The 7,000-nt window shown below is 38.3% G+C and overlaps 1 protein-coding gene and 1 long non-coding RNA gene across 2 annotated transcripts in view; both read right to left on the minus strand.

The window, feature by feature from the left end:
• Nompa (no mechanoreceptor potential A) overlaps positions 1-7,000 on the minus strand; it is a 243,128-nt gene that overhangs the window by 118,067 nt on the left and 118,061 nt on the right. The window lies entirely within an intron of this gene.
• Positions 84-5,713, minus strand: LOC143908030 (uncharacterized). The gene is made up of 2 exons (XR_013260025.1): positions 1,175-5,713; positions 84-869 (listed from the first exon to the last, which is right to left on the minus strand). It is a non-coding gene; the product is annotated as an uncharacterized LOC143908030 (long non-coding RNA).

Consider the following 7,000-nt stretch of genomic DNA (forward strand, 5'->3'; position numbering starts at 1 on the left):
ACAACAAAATTATTCGGGTAATATATATGTAATTATATATTATGGGATATATACACAAATTAATCTCGTATTGCTTAAAAATGTTTTCTTTCAATAAAACAACAGTTTACTAATTTATTTTGTGTAGTATCATTATCAACATTGTTACAATAATAATACATACAAAAATAGAAAAGGATTCTTTTCGAATATTCAATTCTTCATGCCTTCTTTATCTCTATGGGACATGATATGCATTTTTAAACTTATATTTCTTACGTGTATCTTTATTTTCATTTTTATGCTTCTGTGCGCATTCCATTATTCATTATCATGCCGTCATGCCACGACATTAGCTTAATTCTTCCGAGGTAGCAAAGTCTAAGTAAGAAGCTTAAAACGATAAATCATTAACGCTGATGTAACGCGTGTACTTTGTCGTATATACGATGATTATTTCAAAAAGTACATCGATATTTCGCCATTAAAAGTTTCTACTCCTTGCGCCTCTTCTCGAGAGTGCTGCTTTTATTTTTACAGTCGACTGTTTCGACTTTATGAAGCAATTCTTGAAAGCATTTACTTAATCTCACGTCGATCTCACTCTCCTTCAACTGAAACGTGTTGTGTTTGTCATTCGTCATCGTGCCGTCCGGACAAGTGAAATAGTATACCCAAGTATGTACCAGATATATAGAGCGACGTAGTCCACCAACGCAATCAACGGAATTGCGTGTATACCACATTTGATCGAATAAATAGATCTCTTTGTAGTATAGAATAGCGGCGAGCATTTCGCGCGTGTGTTGAAAACGTCATCGCTTCTGCATTTTGCAGGAACAACTCTCTTCGCAAACCTGCTGGAATTGTTCTCTGAGAAGGAGCTCCGCCTACGGCAGTATTTACCAATCCTCGTAATTACGACATTAACTTAAAACTACTTCAGTTATTATAAATTCGTAAATGAAAAAGAACTTAACACTAACACTCGCACTAACACTAAAAACAACTCGCTTTTAATTACTCCATGTTATAAATGTTTAAATAAATAAATAAATTGTAGCACGCTGCGTTAATTACTTCGTCACAAAATAAACTTCATGCTTAATTTTTAATTTAATTAAATAATAAGATAATTAAATAATAGAATTTGCGTGTAAAAACGAACCATGAGATAGCTCTTAACTGCTTGTACCTGAAAAATTGGAATATCAAGCCGGATTAGCCAACGTTGCTGTCCAAACTATCATCCCCGAGCGAGGGTGTTCCCCATAACCTGCGTCAACGTTTCACACGTATTACGTTCCAGCTGTAGCTGGTCGTTAAGAAGAAATCCGATTAACTATATAGCGGATTTATCTTGATGGTTTTCTTGCATGGATGCTCGAGGAATGTAAAGGTCTTCACGAGGAATCCTCGTCCTTCTTAAAGGACCGAGGATCGGACTAAACGTGAATATCACCCCGATGCCATGTTGAACCGGCGATAATCGATCAATAGACGAGGATGGCGCTCGGTTTGTTCTCTCTACCGAGTTTCTTAGTGGAAAATAAGAAATTTTCAGACTTAACGCGGATCGTAAGGAACGACCATTAACTTGTGGGAATATTTCATTAAAGCGTTTATTTTTTACGCATTCGATAAATGAGTAAATATAAGTTTCTCTTCCTTCAAGCATATTGTTGCGTTTGAAATAGATTCATTTTACTTTCTATTTACTTTCTTAGAATTTAACCATGCAATTCTGCATGTCGCTGGAGCTGCATAACTATAAGCTTTCATTTTTCTCGAATAGCGCAAAATTATTCTGATATTTACTGTTCTCAGTAGTACTAAAACTTGATTTCAGATTGACACTGTGTGTGACATCAAAAAACAAGATTTTATATTTATTGAGATCTCTAACTAAAGATTAAAATAATAATATCTCTTGTCTTAAAAGAAGATACAAAAGACCTCCATAAAAATAATAAATTTTAAATTTCTTCCCTTTTTAGGTAATCGCTTCTTTACTTAAAAACTTAAACATGCGTTGATAGAATTATGTGTTCGTAAATCTTTATATGTTCGTTGCAGCGCAACAATATATTAAGTAACTAATCCAACTATGATAAATCTCAAGAAAACGTGGGAGTTGCCGGCATGTGAAACTTCAGTTCCTAATGTACGATTTAATAAAGTTTTCCTCAGAAAGTTTTTCTTAAGAAGAACAACCAAAAAATAAAAGGACTTTAATGCAATTCGCGCAACTAGAATTTTGCACGGCTTAATAATGGCAATATCTTTCTCTTAAAAAAAAAGAAAATAACAAGTTACACACACTCATGTTTATAATTAATTCTGTTAATAAATTCAGCTAAAAATCAATTTTGCAATGTGACATATATTTACATAATATAGTTACATAAATGGATCACGAGAATAAATATAATATTTTCGTAACGTAATCTTGATATTTAAATTTGGTTTCTCGCAATTCAATAATCTTAAAATAAATGTAATAGTAATATATATTAATATGCTCAATTCTCTTGTGAATCGCGATCTTCTTGTGAATTTTTATGTCAGTAAGAAGAGCTCGAGTGAATGTTTTGCAAATCAAACTTGACCCTAAAAGTATCACTGGTCGTTTTGACAATCGGATATCGAGAGAGAACAGCGGAAAACTGCGTGTGAATACCCGAAGCGTGAGTTGGTGTCAATTTGTTCATCGTGATCATCGACACGCTGGACATCCAGCTTTTGCGTCAAAGTGATACGCTTTTCCCGGATATTCGCAACAGTTAACCCGAAACTTGGTGGTGTATCTTGTAACAAGTACGTTTCACAAGCGCTTTTCATCGTCTCTGCGACTGTAATTCCTCGTTTACAATTAAAATGCGTTTTTAAATTGTGAAGAGTTGGATAAATGACAGGTAACTACTTCCACTGAGCATAATTAAAAATTTTCAGCTTATATGATGTTCCATTCTACATCTATTTTTTACCGTAATATAATTTTATGCGCACCTCTTCAGCGTTTAGAATTGTAGATTTCTTATAAAATTTAATTACGGTGTTTAAATAAACACTAAACATACAATATTGCTCTCTTTCTTATTAAAGAACTTCTTACCTTCTTCGACCGAGTATTTAATTTATTCATGTCGATAAGATGCGGGGGCAAGACTCTGGAATGAGTCAGTGTGCAGAACCGTTAGATAAATGTAGATAAATGGTGTAAAAGCTAACTCTACGGGTTGTTTTGACGTGAATATAAGACCCGTATTTATAACGTTTCTGCTGAGAAATTCAGCTAAGACCAATTTTAAGACATGCGATATGTCTCGAGATGGATATTGAGAATCAATTTAATATCCATAACATTATATGACATTAATTTGGAGAAAACATATTTTAAACAAGTATATTAATATTAATTATCCTTCTATTAATCAGAATCGAATAATCTCAATTATGCTATAATAAAAGTTAATCATTGAACTGTTTGCGGCTCAAAATATCGACCTACATTCTAAGTACATATCTCATCCGATACGTCCTTGAGGCGAGATTCGAAAAGTAATAGGAGGCTATATATATAAAAATACTAAGTTAAGACTATAAAAATACGAAGATAAATCGGGTTTCATTCGCGCGCGCGAAATCGCGGCGTGAATTATTGCACGTTTATTTATTTTTTTTTCAGTCGGCCAACGATTATGACACAAAATCGACTCATAATTTGTAACGCTCGCTTAAGTGAAAATCATGGTGCGCTCGAACGCGATTTACGACCGTTTGCGAATCATTCGTCGGCGAACCGCGAGGTTCACGCCGGAAAAGATCGGCACTGTAACACCATAAGCCAGCTTAATTATGTTGCACCGCAACCGTGCACTTTGGCGCACGAAACGGCGGTTACGACGACCGACCAGCGCGGCGGTCGGGGCCGGTTACGAGGAGCAACGGCCCGTGGAATATAGTTCGGCCGGTTTTGCCCTTTCCTTCTGCAAGCCCCGTTTCACGCGTGCCGCGATCCGAGCCTGCGAACCGGTCGTCTTGAACCGGAAACGAAAATGAACGCGTTTTACCGGATAATCACGTATACCTCGGTGTTGCCCAATAAAACGAGATTGGATAGCGGATGAAATCCGATGGGAAACACTCTACGTTAATTTTAGCATTGCGGCTAAAGTGCAGCAATAAAATATTCTCGATAAAGATATCGCACCCAGTGTGACGTGGGCGATTTTTTTCCCGCGCGAAAGTAATTCGTACATTTTCTCCGGGGATAGCTATATGGGTCTTAAATGATGCGTTCACTAATAGCAATCATGACGTGGGGAAAAAGAAAATTACGGAAACTGTAAAATCTCGCACGAGTCTTTAAGTCTCATTATACTCGTCGGCAATTGAAGACATAAATATAATTTCACGTACCGCCGCGAAAGTATATATAAAAATCTTAGAGAAAGCTAGCTTCTAAATAATATTTATCAAGTAAAAAGTACAAAAGAAAACTACTTATACTTTCTTTCATTTTTGGCATCGTGGACGACGTAGCGAACTGCATCAATTCTTTCCGATACCATTGATCTTACCAAATGACCTTTTTGTGAAAAAAAAAATCAGAGTTGTACAGCATTTGCGATATATTCTTTGTCTTTCAATTGTTCGATTTGTAAATAAAAAGTTTTGGACGTCGCCGGTCGCCGTTTCCTTCGGAATAGCGGAAAGACAAGAAATCGCTCGGCTGCGCTCGAAAAGTAAGGGAAGGTCACTGGCATCGTAAAAATGCAGAGGACGAGTTGCCGACGTTCCGGTGCCCTGGGGAACGATACAATTATATATATCTCCTCCTCCGTATATAAAAAGGAGCAAAAAAGCAGATGTCGATTATAGCACGGACAAGTTTTGCGAAACGAACGTAACGGCACGGACTACTTACCACTACAAATGCATGTGCACGCGCGCGCGCGCGCGCGCGCGCGCGTGTGTGTGTGTGTGTGTGTGTGTGTGTGTGTGTGTGTGTGTGTGTGTGTGTGTGTGTGTGTGTGTGTGTGTGTGTGTGTGTGTGTGTGTGTGTGTGTGTGTGTGTGTGTGTGTGTGTGTGTGTGTGTGTGTGTGTGTGTGTGTGTGTGTGTGTGTGTGTGTGTGTGTGTGTGTGTGTGTGTGTGTGTGTGTGTGTGTGTGTGTGTGTGTGTGTGTGTATGTGTGTGTGTGTGCGCGCGTGCTGCGCGTATTCGCATTCCGAACTTTCTTAAGCAATTATGTCATAACACACGCGTGCCCCCCTTTGCGCATCTCTACCTCGCGGTCTAATATGCAATCTGTCCTTTCTCGTCCTCGACGTCTCCGTCCTCATGCTCGCAGGACGAGATCGTAGACGCTCTTCGGCTATCACGTCGTCACTTGGCTAAGAATCGAATTTCACGCTAATGATTATAAAGTGTCTGCCATTTGCGGCTGCATATGCGACGTCCCCAGACGAGAAGCGCCGCTTTTACGTTATTACTCGTCTGAAAAGAAACGCGTAAATTGCGAGATGTTCTTGAATTGAAGAGCACGCATAATTCGTACGCTTAATTAAGCGTAACAAAATGAAATGCACATAAAATTGCATCTAACAACAAAACGAATGAAATTACAGGACTCTGTGCGTGTCTGCGTGCCTCAAAGGCTTTTCATCAACTTCATTTTATTCGTAAATCGAAAAATTAAAGAGGAAAAGATATATTGTAAATATCATATCTAAAATTTCTTTTTCATACAAAAACAAAACTTCATAAAATTAATAATATCGGAAAACGGCTGTTCATAAAACATCCGATGTCATAGATGTAAAAAGAGAATATTTTCATACTTTTGACTAAAAAATATCATTTAGAGATTAACTTTCTCCAATAAGATTTGCATCATGTATGAAATTACAGACTACGCATTTTGGCGTCACGCGATTGCGCCAATGGCACCGAATTTTAATGAACGTTTCTGGATTCGCGAGAAAATGCGAATCCCATATCAGGCTCGCCTATGATATCCATCTTCTATTGCGTCAACGCTTCATGCACCAACAAAAACGAGAGCCTGGTTATTACATAAATTTCACGGGGGACCACGCTAATTAACCTACTGCTATTGCTCAAAAGCCGACCGATGCCGAGAGCAGACGCGCTAACAATGCGAGTTGGTTACATGACCGTTTGTCGAATATGAGTCTGCCCCGCTGGCTTCCTTATCCACTATCTTTGAAACACTCGCAACTTGCGCGCCGTTACGAACGGTTTATGAGCGACGGAAGAGTCTTCTCTACGACTTTCCGCGGCAGTATCCGCGTCCACTATAGCACCTCGCAGTTTAATTTACGATAATTATCTTGTGACATTCGAAGAATCGCCACTCGCAGGAGAGAATCGAATTTCGCGGCAACGCACCTCTGTCGGCCTCTTTTTATTACGCTCTTTTTTTTATTACGCGCACATTTATTTCCAACGACATTCTCTACGATCGCTTCCCCCCTCTCTCTCTCTCTCTCTCTCTCTCTCTGTGCCTCCTTTCTCGCTTTTACAAAAGTCATAAGATACTTTCGCATGCTATTTGAAGTTGACACGTATGTTAGAAGAAAGGGCAATCTCTTTGATGCAAGATTCGACTAATTCGAAGTCGTAAATTCCTGCATGGCATGTACGCGGTTATAAGTCTTGTAATGGTAAAAGAGTAAATTAACCGTGCAACTCGGTTGGTTTCCCAAGTTATCTTGTTGAAATTTCTGCAGCATATTCAATGTCCCTTCCGCTTTGCGGAATTATATCAAAATAATAGTAGCCGGCGCAGCGTGTAACGACAGCAACTTTGGCAAATCCAATACGTGGATGTAGTTTCAGTTGCGAAGCGGCAACTTCGCTGTTAATTTTGAAATGAAAATATCTGAACATTAACACGACGATAAATTAGTTTCGTGACAAAATATGACATATAGAAAAATAGAATGAACCGCTAATTGAGAAGAAGCTCACTACAGTATTGCAATCTCTTCCCA

The sequence above is a fragment of the Temnothorax americanus genome, unplaced genomic scaffold, assembly GCF_048541705.1.
Source record: "Temnothorax americanus isolate GAGA-0224 unplaced genomic scaffold, ASM4854170v1 Scaffold9, whole genome shotgun sequence".
Taxonomy (NCBI): Eukaryota; Metazoa; Arthropoda; class Insecta; order Hymenoptera; family Formicidae; genus Temnothorax; species Temnothorax americanus.